The 18,594-nt window shown below is 34.6% G+C and overlaps 3 non-coding genes across 3 annotated transcripts; all 3 read left to right on the forward strand.

The window, feature by feature from the left end:
• Positions 1-4,894: 4,894 nt before the first annotated feature.
• Positions 4,895-4,966, forward strand: Trnaa-ugc (transfer RNA alanine (anticodon UGC)). The gene has a single exon. It is a non-coding gene; the product is annotated as a tRNA-Ala (tRNA).
• A 6,914-nt stretch (positions 4,967-11,880) lies between these two features.
• Trnaa-ugc (transfer RNA alanine (anticodon UGC)) lies at positions 11,881-11,952 on the forward strand. Its single transcript has one exon. It is a non-coding gene; the product is annotated as a tRNA-Ala (tRNA).
• Positions 11,953-13,347: 1,395 nt separating this feature from the next.
• On the forward strand, positions 13,348-13,419 carry Trnaa-ugc (transfer RNA alanine (anticodon UGC)). The gene has a single exon. It is a non-coding gene; the product is annotated as a tRNA-Ala (tRNA).
• The last annotated feature ends 5,175 nt before the right edge of the window (positions 13,420-18,594 follow it).

Below are 18,594 nucleotides of genomic sequence, written 5' to 3' on the forward strand. Positions count from 1 at the left end.
AACTCATTTGTGTGACAAATGTGCTCCGATCAAGTTTTTAAAGGGACAAGAAAGCACATTTGTCTCATGCCATTATTTATTAATTATTTGTCACATATTTCCCCACGGCAGAAATTCTTTTTTTAGAATCGAGGTTTGTCGTTTTACCTCAAGTGTAATCATCAATAGGTTTGCTTATGCTTTTTTTATGAAAACCTACAGTGAACTATTAATTATAATATTTCTAAATCAAGAAATTGATTGGCTTAACCTGAAGGCGTACTTTGAAACATACTAAATCCCGTTCACGATGGTACAATGGTGAAAACGCGATGGTGCGATAGTGAAAACACAATAGTACGAACTTGAAACAACGAGTGTACGATGGTGAAACAACGATTGTACGATGTTGAAACAACGATTGTACGATGGTGAAAACGTGATGGTACTATGGTGAAAGACGATGTTACAATGGTGAAAATACGATGGTACGATATGATGAAACTGCGATGGCATGATGATGAAAACGCGATATTATTTTCTCTATCGTGTTATTGCATCATCGTGATTTCACCATCGTGCCATCGTGTTTTAATCATCGTACCATCCCAATTTCACCTTTGTACCATTGTGCATAGCTGTTCAGGGAGACAAAGATGCTACTTATGTCCAAACGGAACACCGTAATCGGTTGATATTGAATGATACAATATCGTGACTCGTTTCGCATCTCGCCGAAATCTCGCGTCTCGCTTCGCATCCCGTTCGTCGACGCGAGACAAGAAATTGATTCCAGGTCATATACCGCTTATAGTCTACATAAATCACTTAAAGGCCTAAGAAATGCTTTTATTTGTATTCCTCAAAAGCTTTTTATTTTTGGTATACTTTTATAGCTCCAAAAAGTTACTCATTGGCTAATTACCTGAAGCATTTTTCATCTGCTGCTTTTTTGCAGTTTGTACAGTTGAAGTGATTTAGAATTTTGGATTGAAGTCAAAATACTACATTGTTTACATTTTGCTACTTTTATGACGCATTATTTCACATTTATCGCGAATTTCTTTGGGTTACAAGCATCTAACTTCCTCAGAAATCATTATTTGAATATTAATAAATTCATACTTGCCCTATCTAAAGAAGTAAAAATTTATTCACTTCTGAAATCTTTTGGTACAAGATACTTCGACATTGCGAGATCTCCTGTAACAATATCGTGCCTCGCTTCGTGTCTCATCTGAATGTCGCGTCTCGCCCGATTCTGAGTGGTCCGATATTCCATAATTATGGCATTACCCGGATTATTTTAGGAATTCATGCATGTTGTAAGTGCCTTTTCAATGGCGAACCTGAAAGACGCAATTCTTGGAAAATGACGATTTTTATACATATATTTCTAATGAAGTGTAATGGTCTTCTTATTTTCTCCATAGATCATTTAAGGGCCTCTGTGGCCGAGTGATTTCAAAAAACCACTTGCCCCTAACCGCTGTAGGTTCGACACATACACGGGGCGTCGAACTATTCATGCGAGGATCCCGGTCAGGGTCAAAATGCGCTATACATATGCGCGCACGTACGTAATAGCTATCGCGTGCGCACGTAATAGTATCACGTAGCCACGGAAAAGCTATCGTGTGCGCACTTAATAAATAAGAAAATTCTATGTCCCCTTTATGCCACCGTAGATACTACCTTGTTTTTGCTAAGAATATTTCTAGTGCCATAAATCATCTATAAAACTTTAAGCATTAAAAATAAACGTATCACAATTAATAACGATCAGAATAGACTTGCTGCATATGTGTTTAGGTTCTGGATGCTGCACTTGTAGAAATTTTCATTGTGACATGCAGAACAGAGATATTCTTTAATATAATATATGACTCCTATGCAGAGACAGAAGTTTTTTGACTGACCGGAAGTGACCTAAAACGGTATTATAAATACAGAAAACACAAATCAATGGCTGGTAGCCGGTATACAGATGGACATAATTATTACCTTTTAAGAATTTTATGGAAAAAATGTGAGACAAATGTGCTTCAAGTGTCCTTTCTATTGTGTGTCGAACACATCTGTCTCATTTCCAATTTGTCGCATATATGAATGTTTACGAACACATCGATCACACTTCGTGAGACAAATGTGCTCCGAGACAAATGTGCTCCTACAAAGCTCCGTTACATTGTCAAAGCTGCGTAATTCCGAAGCCAAAACTTCCTTACAAAAGTCATCCACCGTTCTGCGCTTTGTTGTTTCTCCTTCTTAATATCTAAATTTCAAAATTATCTGGATTAACATGACTGCCTTTAGACTCAGCTCAACTGTTGAACAACCAAAAACAAGGCTACAACAACAAGTTTCAGAAAATCCAACAGTACATGTACAGAAACCACTGTCAGAAACCACTCTGTGGAAACGACTTATATAATATATTAACAGTATTTTTTGTTATTATATATTACGTACCTTTTGTTTTGTACAGACGTAAAGTGTATATTTTATATTTTACAGACATAAAACGTACCTTTTGGGTTGTTTTGTAAACCGTGCCTTTTGTTTTGTACAGACCTAAAACAAACCTTTTGTTTTCTACAGACGTTAAGCATATATTTTGTTTTGTACAGACGTAAAGCGTATATTTTGATTTGTACAGACGTAAAGCGAATATTTTGTTTTGTACATACGTAAAGCGTATATTTTGTTTTGAACAGACGTAAAGCGTATATTTTGTTTTGTACAGACGTAAAGCTTATATTTTGTTTTGTACAGACGTATAGCAATTATTTTGTTTTGTACAGACGTAAAGCAACTTCTTTTTTGCTATGTCCAGACGTAAAGCGTATATTTTGTTTTGTACAGACGTGTAGCGAATATTTTGTTTTGTACAGACGTATAGCGAATATTTTGTTTTGTACAGATGTAAAGCGAATATTTTGTTTTGTACAGACGTAAAGCAACTTCTTTTTTGCTATGTCCAGACGTAAAGCGTATATTTTGTTTTGTACAGACGTAAAGCGTATATTTTGTTTTGTACAGACGTATAGCGAATATTTTGTTTTGTACAGATGTAAAGCGAATATTTTGATTTGTACAGACGTAGAGCGAATATTTTGTTTTGTACAGACGTAAAGCGTATATTTTGTTTTGTACAGACGTAAAGCGAATATTTTGTTTTGTACAGACGTAAAGCGTATATTTTGTTTGAACAGACGTAAAGCGAATATTTTGTTTTGTACAGACGTAAAGCGTATATATTTTGTTTTGTACAGACGTAAAGCGAATATTTTTGTTTTGTACAGACATAAAGCGTATATTTTGTTTTGTACAGACGTTAAGCGTATATTTTGTTTTTAACAGACGTAAAGCGTATATTTTGTTTTGTACAGACGTAAAGCGAATATTTTGTTTTGTACAGACGTAAAGCGAATATTTTGTTTTGTACAGACGTAAAGCGTATATTTTGATTTGTACAGACGTAAAGCGAACATTTTGTTTTGTACAGACGTAAAGCGAATATTTTGTTTTGTACAGACGTAAAGCGTATATTTTGATTTGTACAGACGTAAAGCGTATATTTTGTTTGGTACAGACGTAAAACAGACGTAAAGCATATATTTTGTTTTGTACAGACGTAAAGCGAATATTTTGTTTTGTATAGACGTAAAGCGTATATTTTGTTTTGTACAGACGTAAAGCTTATATTTTGTTTTGAACAGACGTAAAGCGTTTATTTTGTTTTGTACAGACGTAAAGCGAATATTTTGTTTTGTACAGACGTAAAGCGTATATTTTGTTTTGTACAGACGTAAAGCGAATATTTTGTTTTGTACAGACATAAAGCGTATATTTTGTTTTGTACAGACGTAAAGCGTATATTTTGTTTTTGAACAGACGTAAAGCGTATATTTTGTTTTGTACAGACGTAAAGCGAATATTTTGTTTTGTACAGACGTAAAGCGAATATTTTGTTTTGTACAGACGTAAAGCGTATATTTTGATTTGTACAGACGTAAAGCGAACATTTTGTTTTGTACAGACGTAAAGCGAATATTTTGTTTTGTACAGACGTAAAGCGTATATTTTGATTTGTACAGACGTAAAGCGTATATTTTGTTTGGTACAGACGTAAACAGACGTAAAGCGAATATTTTGTTTTGTACAGACGTAAAGCGAATATTTTGTTTTGTATAGACGTAAAGCGTATATTTTGTTTTGTACAGACGTAAAGCTTATATTTTGTTTTGAACAGACGTAAAGCGTTTATTTTGTTTTGTACAGACGTAAAGCGTATATTTTGTTTTGTACAGACGTAAAGCTTATATTTTGTTTTGTACAGACGTAAAGCGTATATTTTGTTTTGTACAGACGTAAAGCGTATATTTTGTTTTGTGCAGACATAAAGCTTATATTTTGTCTTGTACAGACGTAAAGCTTATATTTTGTTTTGTACAGACGTAAAGCAACTTCTTTTTTGCTATGTCCAGACGTAAAGCGTATATTTTGTTTTGTACAGACGTGAAGCGTAATTTTCGTTTTGTGCAGACGTAAAGCTTATATTTTGTTTTGTACAGACGTAAAGCTTATTTTTTTGTACAGACGTAAAGCTTATATTTTGTTTTGTACAGACGTAACGCGTATATTTTGTTTTGCGTACCCCTTTTTGTACAGATATAAAGTTTGTATAGATGTAAAGTGTGCCGCTGTTCTGTACTGTTTTTCACTGCCTAAAGTTCTGGCCGCTTTTTCAATCTGCATTCGATCGCTGCTTCAGAATGCTTTATTATCTAGTATAGTAAAACTTAAAGCTCTGCTTTTCTAAAGTTGTTATCTTTAATTAACATGTGTATTACAATGTCAAGATAAAGAAAGATTACAAAATCTCACGAGGAGTTCACATGTATTTATGTATGGGGATGTGGCTCAGTGGTAGAGCGTTCGCTTTGCATGTGAAAGGCCCCGGGTTCGATCCCCGGCATCTCCATATTTTAATAAAAAAATCTTTAGAATCTACATTGTTATTGATTAAAGTATAAAATGTGCAAACCATATGTTTTCAATTTAATGGCTTGTAACGTCCCATTTAATGATCTTCCTTTTACAATAAAACGTTTTAGTCTAACCCTTCTGTTACATTGCTTAATCTTTGAACAATAACTTCACATTTACGTTGAAGCAAAATATATATCTAACTGTTAAGCACCAGATCAAGTAAAAGAACAGTAATTAGTTTCTGTTTTTAATATAATAATGCACGTGATATATTCAGTTATTTCATTCTTTGTAATATATTTAGCTTTGTCCTTCTTTGTAATATATTTAGCTTTGTCCTTCTTTGTAATATATTTAGCTTTGTCCTTCTTTGTAATATACATGTATTTAGCTTTGTCCTTCTTTGTAATATATTTAGCTTTGTCCTTCTTTGTAATATATTTAGCTTTGTCCTTTGAATTCTTTGTAATATTTTCAGCTATGTCGTTTTTGTAATTAATTCAGTTCTTTCCTTCTTTGTAATATATTTATTTTTCACCAGAGTTATGATATCATAAAATCCATGTTCTGTTTTGTAGTATCTTATTTCAATTACTATTCTCAACATGTAATTTATGTTTTTTGTTCTAAATTCAATCATATATTTAGATAATTATGATGAGTTTTTACAAGATAATTTTCAAAGCCAAAATTATGTGTTTTTTTAAATAATTTTATAGTTTCTGTAACTGCTGAAATTGTCTAATGCTGAAAACCATTTATCAACGAATAGATGAGTGGATAAGAGCCGGTTTGTGTTATGTTGTATTTTTTTTGTTCGATCGTGCATGCTGAGCAGGAGATATAATTCTATAAAATATATCAAATACTAGTTTTTAGATTTGTTTCATGGACATAAGTTTTTCTGAGTGAGTATAAATATTTAGCCCTATGAATTTCAGAAAATCGTTTCTGTCTTTAACACATCATTAAACCGTGATTCCTTTTTTTTTAGTCTTACGTATGTTTGTGCTCAGATTATTGATTTTAAGGGCAGATAACTTATACATACGTAAATGAATTCTTGTTTTTACTTCTGGATAATGTTTTTCTTTTTATTATTCAATACAATACATAATTACATGCAATTCCTTATATCGTTTCTGTTATTCAATGAAAATTAAGGTACTTTAAAATCATAAAAAGGCCAATTTTTAAGAAAAAAATGTTAAGAAAAGAAGTGAGAAAAAAAACTTTCCACTCTGAATTTGTTCTTGAAAATTGTGCATATTGACTAAGACGAATGTAAGCTTCATGAAATTAAGAAGAAAAAAATTGTATTGCTTAGCTTCATTATAAATTATCTGCCCTTGAATTTATCAAAAAGGTCCAATTCAAGGGCAGATTAATCGAAAATGAGAACTTTTTTTCCCGTTTAAAATGTTTCTGTTTTCATATTCTATTAACATGCCAAGTTTAAATAAAATGTATTGAACAGTTTTAATTTTGCTTATTTGTCTATACAAGTGCATTTCCAAAAATGCTTGGAATCGCCGTTCAGCCATGAATATAGAAATAATTTTTCCTTTCTTGTCTAATACTTTATTGTATGTGGTCAAAACATAAAGCCATCAAAAATACTTGATTTACTCTACCATTGCGTTCTTGTCAAAATATTTTGACGCGCTGCTGGGTCAGAATGTAGGAGATACTCACAGTATTACCAATGAGAAAAATATCACAATAACTTAACTCCTAGTACAATAAGTTAGACTACATGCGCTACTTAATAAGTGCATCAATCAGCAAAAAGAATCAGTTTCTTGCGTAATTAACAACAGTTACTAAAATTTTATCATATCTTATTGCTTTTACATTTTATACAAAAACAAATACATTGTCACATGTAAACAAACTACAAAACAGTAACGAATAAATTTACAGTTATTACATGGATATTATTGTTATTATTAAAAAGCAAAAGGGTCGGGCCACAAGTTTTAACAACATTAGAGAATTGGCCCTTCCAATAACAGTTACTGGCTGCACATTAAAATTGATGTCTGTGAACATGCTTTAAATGGAACTCCGTCAAGTTTTGGAAAGTAAACAAAATATACTTTTTTTAGACTACATTCTCTAATCAGAAATGGCATGTAGCAAAAATTATTTCAATTAGCTGTGTTTATCCTGCAAGAGAATGTAGACAGGTACTGAGTTTGTACATTGATAATGGTAATTTTCAAATGTACGAATAAGTAACCCGACAAAATATGGCGGTTGGCCGAGTCCATTTAAGCATCCCTCATTGATGTCTTTGACGTCCATTTTGTTATCATGTGATACTGAATTATTCGCTTTGATTGGCTAAAGCAGGTTGTGTACAGGTAGAACTGTTCAAATCTTGTAATGAAAACTCCGGAAAATGTCTTTAAGGTGACATTATACTCATATTTTCATTGTCAAGTTGAGCTAAATCAATTTTATATTTCAAAATATTTTTACTGTTATAATGGTGATTGACCAACAGTTGATATTGCTAAGTATTAGGTATAAAGTATTAAAACACTGCCCCACTCTTTTCATAAATTGAACGATACAGGTAAATTCCGGAGGGTATTAATAGAAATGTCCGTGGGCCACCTGAGTTATTTTCGTTAATGCGAAGTAAATTATAGAATTAAAAGGAATTATAGCAAAATGTAAATTCACCTGTTCATTTACTAAATACCATTGGAAGTATTGTCTGGAATATTTCTTTTTCAGGTAAACAAAGAGCACTGTATTTTTCTGTTATCATATTCTTATCTATATTATCAGACAATTTCAGGGTTCCAAAGTTTAGCACTATATTATGTGAACATGTCGCGCGTACACACATTTAAATCGAATGACAAAAATGGATTATGCACATCTTAACAGCAGCAAAGGCAAAATCGAAAACCTTTAAACTCTCAACAATAATTGTTTGGAAATAAATTTTCTGAACTTATAAAATAATCTACAGCACTAACATGATTACAAGTGACATGTCCTTCAAATCGTTTCAAATTCGTCCATTTAGTTTATATTTAATATTCCTGCTTAACAAATTCCACCTGACTTTCTTCTATGTTTAAATGTTATGTATATTGTTCAATTAAAGACTGTCTAATGAGTTCATTTATAATGTCTCTTGAAAACAAAATATTTGACGAATGATAAAAATAACGTTGCATATAGTTCTCAGCGAATATAGCTCTGTTACGCCAGTTAAGTTCTCAGCACAGCTCTCGACAAACATAGCTCTGTTACGACGCATAAAGCTCTCAGCACATTTAGCTCTGTTACGTCGAATATACCTCTCGACGAATGTATAGCTATGTTACGTTGCATATAGCTCTCAGCGAATATAGCTCTGGTACGCCGCATATAGCTCTCGACGAATATAGCTCTGTTACTAATCTGTTACGTCACATGTAGCTCTTAGCACATATAGCTCTGTTACGTCGCTTATAGCTCTCGACAACATAGATCTGTACGTCGCTATAGCTGTCAGCGAATATAGCTCTGTTACGTCGCATATAGCTCACAGTGAATATAACTCTGTTATGCCGCATATAGCTCACAGCGAATATATGCTCTGTTACATCGCATATAGCTCACAGTGAATATAACTCTGTTATGCCGCATATAGCTCACAGCGAATATAGCTCTGTTACATCGCATATAGCTCACAGTGAATATAACTCTGTTATGCCGCATATAGCTCACAGCGAATATAGCTCTGTTATGTCGCATATAGCTCACAGTGAATATAGCTCTGTTATGTCGCATATAGCTCACAGCGAATATAGCTTTGTTATGTCGCATATAGCTCACAGTGAATATAGCTCTGTTATGTCGCATATAGCTCACAGTGAATATAGCTTTGTTATGTCGCATATAGCTCACAGTGAATATAGCTTTGTTATGTCGCATATAGCTCACAGTGAATATAGCTCTGTTATTGTCGCATATAGCTCACAGTGAATATAGCTTTTTATGTCGCATATAGCTCACAGCGAATATAGCTCTGTTATGTCGCATATAGCTCACAGTGAAGTATAGCTTTGTTTATGTCGCATATAGCTCACAGCGAATATAGCTCTGTTTATGTCGCATATAGCTCACAGTGAATATAGCTCTGTTATGTCGCATATAGCTCACAGCGAATATAGCTTTGTTATGTCGCATATAGCTCACAGTGAATATAGCTCTGTTATGTCGATATAGCTCACAGTGAATATAGCTTTGTTATGTCGCATATAGCTTACAGCGAATATAGCTCTGTTATGTCGCATATAGCTCACAGTGAATATAGCTTTGTTATGTCGCATATAGCTCACAGTGAATATAGCTCTGTTATGTCGCATATAGCTCACAGCGAATATAGCTTTGTTATGTCGCATATAGCTCACAGCGAATATAGCTCTGTCGTACATGGCAATAGTTAGTATATGGCGTACATGGCAATTGTTAGTATGTGTCGTACATGGCAATAATTAGTATGTGGCGTACATGGCAATTTTTAGTATGTGTCGTACATGGCAATAATTAGTATGTGGCGTACATTGCAATAGTTAATATGTGGCATACATGGCAAGTGTTAGTATGTGTCGTACATGGCAAAAGTTAGTATGTGTCGTACATGGCAAAAGTTATTATGTGGCGTACATGGCAATTGTTAGTATGTGTCGTACATGGCAATAATTAGTAATGTGGCGTACATGACAATAGTTAGTATGTGTCGTACATGGCAAAAGTTAGTATGTGGCGTACCTGACAATTGTTAGTATGTGGCGTACATGGCAATAGTTTGTAATGTGTCGTACATGGCAATAGTTAGTATGTGTCGTACATGGCAATATTTAGTATGTGGCGTACATGACAATTGTTAGTATGTGGCGTACATGGCAATTGTAAGTATGTGTCGTACATGACAATAGTTAGTATGTGGCATACATGGCAAAAGTTAGTATATGGCGTACATGGCAATAGTTAATATGTGGCATACATGGCAATAGTTAGTATGTGGCGTACATTGCAATAGTTAATATGTGGCATACATGCAATAGTTAGTATGTGTCGTACATGGCAAAAGTTAGTATGTGGCGTACATGGCAATAGTTAGTGTGTGTCGTACATGACAATAGTTAGTATGTGTCGTACATGGCAAAAGTTAGTATGTGGCGTACATGACAATTGTTAGTATATGTCGTACATGGCAATAGCTAGTATGTGGCGTACATGACAATTGTTAGTATGTGGCGTACATGGCAATAGTCAGTATGTATCGTACATGACAATTGTTAGTATGTGGGGTACATGGCAATAGTTAGTATGTGGCGTACATTGCAATAGTTAATATGTGGCATACATGGCAATAGTTAGTATGTGTCGTACATGGCAAAAGTTAGTATGTGGCGTACATGGCAATAGTTAGTGTGTGTCGTACATGACAATAGTTAGTATGTGTCGTACATGGCAAAAGTTAGTATGTGGCGTACATGACAATTGTTAGTATATGTCGTACATGGCAATAGCTAGTATGTGGCGTACATGACAATTGTTAGTATGTGGGGTACATGGCAATAGTAAGTATGTGTCGTACATGACAATAGTAAGTATGTGGCGTACATTGCAATAGTAAATATGTGGCATGCATGGCAATTGTTAGTATGTGTCGTACATGGCAAAAGTTAGTATGTGGCGTACATGACAATTGTTAGTATGTGGCGTACATGGCAATAGCTTGTATGTTGCGTACATGACAATAGTTAGTATGTGGCGTACATTACAATAGTTAATATGTAACATACATGGCAATAGTTAGTATGTGTCGTACATGACAATAGTAAGTATGTGGCGTACATTGCAATAGTAAATATGTGGCATACATGGCAATTGTTAGTATGTGTCGTACATGGCAAAAGTTAGTATGTGGCGTACATGACAATTGTTAGTATGTGGCGTACATGGCAATAGCTTGTATGTTGCGTACATGACAATAGTTAGTATGTGGCGTACATTACAATAGTTAATATGTAGCATACATGGCAATAGTTAGTATGTGTCGTACATGGCAAAAGTTAGTATGTGGCGTACATGGCAATAGTTAGTGTGTGTCGTACATGGCAAAAAGTTAGTATGTGTCGTACATGGCAAAAGTTAGTATGTGGCGTACATGACAATTGTTAGTATGTGGCGTACATGACAATAGTTAGTATGTGGCGTACATTACAATAGTTAATATGTGGCATACATGGCAATAGTTAGTATGTGTCGTACATGGCAAAAGTTAGTATGTGGCGTACATGGCAATAGTTAGTGTGTGTCGTACATGGCAAAAGTTAGTATGTGGCGTACATGGCAATTGTTAGTATGTGGCGTACATGGCAATAGTTAGTATGTATCGTACATGACAATTGTTAGTATGTGTCGTACATGGCAAAAGTTAGTATGTGGCGTACATGACAATTGTTAGTATGTGGCGTACATGACAATTGTTAGTATGTGGCGTACATGACAATAGTTAGTATGTGACATACATGCCAATAGTTAGAATGTGTCGTACATGGCAATTGTTAGTATGTGGCGTACATGGCAATATTGTACTGATGTCCTACATAATCTAACAAAAAAGGATGTGGCTGAGTGGTAGAGCGTTCGCTTTGCATGTGAAAACCCCCGGGTTCGTTCCCCGGCATCTCCATATTTTAACCTATTATTGTTATTTGATATAAATCCTCATAAATGTATGAGAACTAAGCGATTAAATTTCTAACACAATAAAATAATAAAAAAATATAGGTTAAATAATATATTTTTTTATATTGATAATCTTATGTGGTACCATTGTTATAAGCTTGAGCTACTGTAATCTACACTAAACTGTATGACATACATGGGGATGTGGCTCAGTGGTAGAGCGTTCGCTTTGCATGTGAAAGGCCCCGGGTTCGATCCCCGGCATCTCCATATTTTTTATATTCTATATGTTCTATATTCTGTTTATCAAAATGTACAATAATGGTCGTTCAATTTTCGTTTACAGTTTAATTTTACTGATTAATAGAAGACATGATATCAATAACAATATTGAAACGTAATTACTGTATCATTTTTTGTTCAATCTTAGTTAATCCAACTTTTGTCTCGTCTTGCGAGCACTAGAGGTAGGTGCATTTATCCACTGTGGATAAATTACGTGGTAAATTGCCTACACAGGTTTTATTTCCTTTTGCTCAATATGCTGATATGTGTTAAATTATATATTTCAAGTGAACAATGTGTTTGCAAGCGAGCAAGCAAGCAAGGCTTGTTGGTATCTTCATCCTTTCCGATGCGTGCTCATCGCGCCCAAGGAACAAGGCATTATCAATTCATCCAGGTAAATGTAAGCTTAACCCTCTAGAACCCAATAACACTTAGGAAAGGAAGAAAATAAAAGAAAAAACAAGTTCATAACAAGATATGAAATGAGATCAAGAGCTAAAATCTTTGCTTAAATATTGTATTTACTTGACACTAGAAAAGATGATGAATATTGCTAAAACAAACAAACAAACAAACAAACAAACAAACAAACAAACTAATAAATATATAAATAAATAATAAATAAATAAATAAATGAATAAATGAATGAATGAATGAATGAATGAATGAATGAATGAATGAATGAATATATATATAAAATAAATAAATAAATAATTCACTTATTGCCAACAGTAAAAGAGGCAAAATATTTTGCATTTAAATTGCGAATGAGTAACTTTTCGGGAACTATAACAAAACACCAAAAATAAAAATTCTTTGACATAGATATGAAAGCATTTCTTAGGCATAATGGGCCTTTAAATCAGCCAACAGCAAAGCGCCTGGTTAGGCTGCACGGGTGAAGAGGCTTGGCTGATTTTACATTAGTGGGCAAAGGCAAGACATACATACATGACATTGTAACAAATGTAATGAAATTTATAGACCTCTTGAAACGTGATCATCAAATCTGGAGCATTTACATACGTAATCTGTAGCACTGGCAATGACGTCGATACCTGGTTCATTCTGGCGCCGAGTATAGATATGTATGGATCGGATTTATATTAAAAAAGAAAGAAATTTGAACACCTTTCTATTCCTTTCTTGTTGGTATACAAAGCTGGAGAAAACGTACTTTAAAATTTGTCAGACTGACAGCCCTGTCGCAACTTGCCGAAAATTACTTCGAATATTGGTGTTTACGTGAAAGAGTCGTTACGCGGCCCAAACATGTATAGCTAAACCGCGTGAATTTGTCATTAATCTACTTTATAAAAATGTGGAATGAATACATATTATTTATAGAAATCTTATTAAAATATTTGTATGACAGTTGGGGATGTGGCTCAGTGGTAGAGCGTTCGCTTTGCATGTGAAAGGCCCCGGGTTCGATCCCCGGCATCTCCACTTTTGTTTGAGATTTTATTTTTTCTTTGTTTTTAGTTTGTTAAACGGTATTTATTGGATTCAAAAGAGAGTATGCCCAGAATAATCTAATGTTATTTCTCGTATACTTACTTAATATACGCCAAAAGTTGCAACTAAGAATATAGTTTAAAAAAAACGTGAATAATGCAAAAATGATTGAAAGCAATTCAAATATATTTAGGAATTAGATATTCAATTATTTATTCTGACGTTTATACTCTTCAGGAGACCCAAAGGTGTGGTATGTTCTAATCCCAAATCATTCAGAAAATGATTATTTCACGGTATTGAACTGTTCACTAATGGGGGGAAGGGGGGTAATTTGTAAGCGGCCGGATAGCTCCGTCAGTAGAGCCGCAGTATGGTATTCCAAGGGTTCCAGGTTCGAGTCTCTGTCAGGCTGCACACTAATCTCCCCCTGTTACATAGTCAGTAGAGTCCCAGTACGGTATTCCGAGGGTCCAAGGTTCGAGTCTAGGTCAAGCTGCATATTTATCTCCCCCTATTACACAGTCAGTAGAGCCGCAGTACGGTATTCCGAGGGTCCCAGGTTCGAGTCTAGGTCAGGCTGCATATTTATCTCCCCCTATTACACAGTCAGTAGAGCCGCAGTACGGTATTCCGAGGGTCCCAGGTTCGAGTCTAGGTCAGGCTGTCCCAGGTTCGAGTCTCGGCCAGGCTGCACATTAATCTCCCCCTGTTACATAGTCAGTAGAGCCCCAGTATGGTATTCCGAGGGCCCCAGGTTCGAGACTCGGTGAGGCTACACATTAATCTCCCCCTGTTACACAGTCAGTAGAGCCCCAGTACGGTATTCCGAGGGTCCCAGGTTCGAGTCTCGGTCAGGCTGCACATTAATCTGCCCCTGCTACACAGTCAGTAGAGCAGCAGTATGTTATTCTGAGAGTCTCAGGTTTGAGTCTCGGTCAGGCTGCACATTAATCTGCCCCTGCTACACAGTCAGTAAAGCCGCAGTACGTTATTCTGAGGGTCCCTGGTTTGGGTCTCGGTCAGGCTGCACATTAATCTCCCCCTGTTACAATTATAGATTTTTTTGATAAAAATATAGAGGAGTTTCAATCATTACTCATGGGGAAAAAAATTTAGTGAGTAAAGTATGTAAAAGGGATCAGTTGGGAGGGATCTGTTTTTTAGGGAAACCTGATTATTCCTACAATGCAGAATTACGGTCTGAATGCAAGTGTTAGTGTACATCATATCTCTAATTAGTGTTGTACAACTAAATCCTATACCTCTGTTGGTGCCTTTACTCTCCTAGACGTCAATATCCACGTTGATATAACACTTTGGTTAAAGATATGGAAAGTCCTTATTATAAGACCTATACGTATAACCTATTATATCCCATTAAACTGATATTTTACACTTTTCGTTAAGTTTAAACAGATGACTGCAAGAACGTGTGGCTAACAAAATCAGACATCAGTTTAGATCTGATGCCATTTAAATGATTTGATTAATAAATATTTGAAAGTAATTGAATATCCGATGAAAGATAAATGCAATATGAACATGCTAACACTAACTGAAATTAAATTTGTCACCTAACATAGGAGACATGTTCGTTTAAAGTGACATTATGCTCATCATTAGCTCGACTATTCGATAAGAATAAGTAGAGCTATTGTAGTCACCCGAGCGTCGGCGTCGGCGTCGGCGTAACCACTTATGTTAAAGTTTTTGTAATAGTTTAAATATTTTCAAAGTCCATTGACATATGGCTTTGAAACTTTGCACACTTGTTCACCATCATTACCCCAACCTGTAGACAGGAGGAGGTAACTCTATCAAGCATTTTGACAGAATTATGCCCCTTTTTCGACTTAGAATTTACGTTAAAGTTTTTGTAATAGTTTAAATATTTTCAAAGTCCATTGACATATGGCTTTGAAACTTTGCACACTTGTTCACCATCATTACCCCAACCTGTAGACAGGAGGAGGTAACTCTATCAAGCATTTTGACAGAATTATGCCCCTTTTTCGACTTAGAATTTACGTTAAAGTTTTTGTAATACCTCAAATATTTTCAAAGTCCATTGACATATGGCTTTGAAACTTTGCACACTTGTTCACCATCATTACCCCAACCTGTAGACAGGAGGAGGTAACTCTATCAAGCATTTTGACAGAATTATGCCCCTTTTTCGACTTAGAATTTACGTTAAAGTTTTTGTAATACCTCAAATATTTTCAAAGTCCATTGACATATGGCTTTGAAACTTTGCACACTTATTCACCATCATGACCCCTACATGTAGACAGGAGGAGGTAACTCTATCAAGCATTTTGACAGAATTATGCCCCTTTTTCGACTTAGAATTTACGTTAAAGTTTTTGTACTACCTCAAATATTTTCAAAATTCATTGACATAAGGCTTTGAAACATGTTGAAATTTTATACTCTTCTTTGAGAGCATAATAGGACTCTCTCCAAGGCCTATAACTGAAATATGGATTTAAAGAAAAATTTTGCCTTTTTTCTTTACTGAGAAAATTTTACCTTTTAATCAAGGCGTTTTTTACTATCAAGCACTAAGAATAGTCGAGCGTTGATGTCCTACCGACAGCTCTTGTTTTTTTGTGTGTCAAGTTTAGTTGAATTAGTAATATATTTCATGAAATTTACTTTTATATTGGTGATTGACATGTAACTGATACTGAAAAGTGTTTAGAAAAATATAAAAAATACGTAAATTATAAAAAAGACTGCCCGACCCTTTTAAAATCAAGCATTATCGAAACATTGTGAACAATACTTATAGAAATGTCTGTCCATCGCGTGCATTATTGATTGCATGGTTAAATATAAAATTGAACACAATCATTGCTAAACTACAGTTATTTTTACTTTTACTTGTGAACTCACCGTTGACACATGGACGTGCATAATGTCACTTTAAATGTAACCACTTTGGCAGCAATGACCATGCGATATTCACCAACAGATATGCAAATGCGAATACGATTACCGTCGATTAGTAAAATTAAATTTAAAGTGATTTTTTACAAGTATTACTTTGATTAATGATACTCGTATAACTTGTTCTATCATTGCTTAATAAAAATATTCTTTTACTTTAAAATACTAAAAACAACATGTAAACATATTTGTACAGGGCGTAAAATATATAATGATCACATTGGGCGAGGGGGGGGGGGGGGTCGTCTAACGCAGATGCAAAAAATTGTACTGTAACATGTATCGCTTTCCGTGATTTTGAAACTGTAAGTTTGGTGATTAAATTAAAATGTATTTTTCCTTGCATTGCACATATTTTGACCAGAAATTCATTACTTATATAAATTTGATTTATGCTAAGTCTTGTTGAAACAATCAATTTCAAAGTTTGAAAAAAAAGTCATTTATAATATAAAACAGAATTATGGCCATTTTTAAATTCTTGCTTAAAGTTGTCCATGTAATATAATTAAAAGTTGATGATTATTTGTACTTGATCTAAAACATGACTTCGAGATAATCATAATTCATACAAGAATAATTTAAGTCTAAATTGGATTTTACTGAATTATGGCCCCTTGTGAACTTACTTACTAACGGCATTTGCTTAACTATTAAAATATGTCTTCTTGACCATAACTAGAGGATACTATCCAAGGACCATAAATCTGACTTAGGTTTTGACTGATAAATATGTGAACTTGGAAAATTCTTGGTTAACAAGGCTTAAGCATTCAGAACAACTGGTGGCATTAATTTGAAATACATGATCATAATTGGAAGTCACTCTTTGAGTCCCATGAATCTGATATAAATTTGACTTTGTTAACTTAAAAAATTCTTAGTTAACAAAAGATCTGCAACAACATGTATCTTCAGAACTACATGTATGTACTGTACATCAGTTTAGGGAAAAAAATCTAGAGGTACTAGTATTCACGCGAAACCCATGTATTGGGATCATAATTTAAGGTCATTTTCCAAGGCCCATTTACTCTGGCATAGAATTTTACTGAATCATGAACCTTTGTGAACTTCTTGGTGCAACATAAATTTTCAAAAAGCATGTCTTCCTGGCAACATTTATTTTCTAAAGCTTTAAACCCTGACATGGATTCTGACTGATTTTTTGCCCCTTGTATCATTCAAGCAATCCAGTATTCTTATTTGTCGCATCCAGTACTGTCAGTACTTTGATTCTACATATGTCAAATTTCTTTCACAAAGAAAAATAACTCTCGATGATATATAATTACTTCCCCGGTTCGAAATTCAGTCTACGTATTTACGAAATGCTATGGTGGCTGATTTGGTGCGTTGATTTGGTGCGTTGTCGATAGCGACAGCGCAACCTATATCAATTCCGCCATTTCGTCTTGCCGCCAGCGAAATGCGCATAACGTCGTTATATATATAACGTGTTGTCGCGATGTCACATTGTCGCTCGGCTCAAATAGAAGGATTGGCTAATTGTATATATATTTATAGGTTTGTGAAAAATATTTGCATCTACAAAATACCTTTCAAAAACACTGGATCCCAAGAAGGATACAAGAACGTGGAAAAAATAACAATAAATTTGGAGAAAATAAACGTTCATACAGTGCTAAAGTATAAATACCCAAGTACTTTCGGCGTATTATGCCTTCATCAGGGGTGTATTACATGTATAATGTGCACACAATCGAGCACAAAATCTCAATACGTGTGTACTGTATAGTATCAAAAATTGAACTGAAACACAGTCGCTAGAAAGGTGATATATATATATATATATAACAAGATGATAAGACGACAGTGCGACAACGCGCCGTTTGGCGCTTTGTCGTGCAGTCGCTAGCGTCAACATGACGCACTAAAGTGTTCCATAAAGCAACCATAAAAGGCCGGCGGGGACATTCAATTACCTTCACGAATTGAAGATTTCGTCTTCGTGACTCCACGATTTCAACATAAGGAATTCACGAATTCAAGATTTCGACTTTTTGAATTCACGATTTCAGCTTCATAAATTCACGATTTCAACTTCAGGAATTCAACTTCAGTGAATTTAAGTTTTGATCTTCACGATTTCAGCTTCGGTAATTCACTATTTCAACTTCACGCAGTTCACGTTTACAAACTTGACGAATTAACGATTAGAAATCATAAAATCATGTTTTTTGAATTTAA

This window comes from Ruditapes philippinarum, unplaced genomic scaffold (assembly GCF_026571515.1).
Source record: "Ruditapes philippinarum isolate M1 unplaced genomic scaffold, ASM2657151v2 ctg11811_1_1_1_1, whole genome shotgun sequence".
Taxonomy (NCBI): domain Eukaryota; kingdom Metazoa; phylum Mollusca; class Bivalvia; order Venerida; family Veneridae; genus Ruditapes; species Ruditapes philippinarum.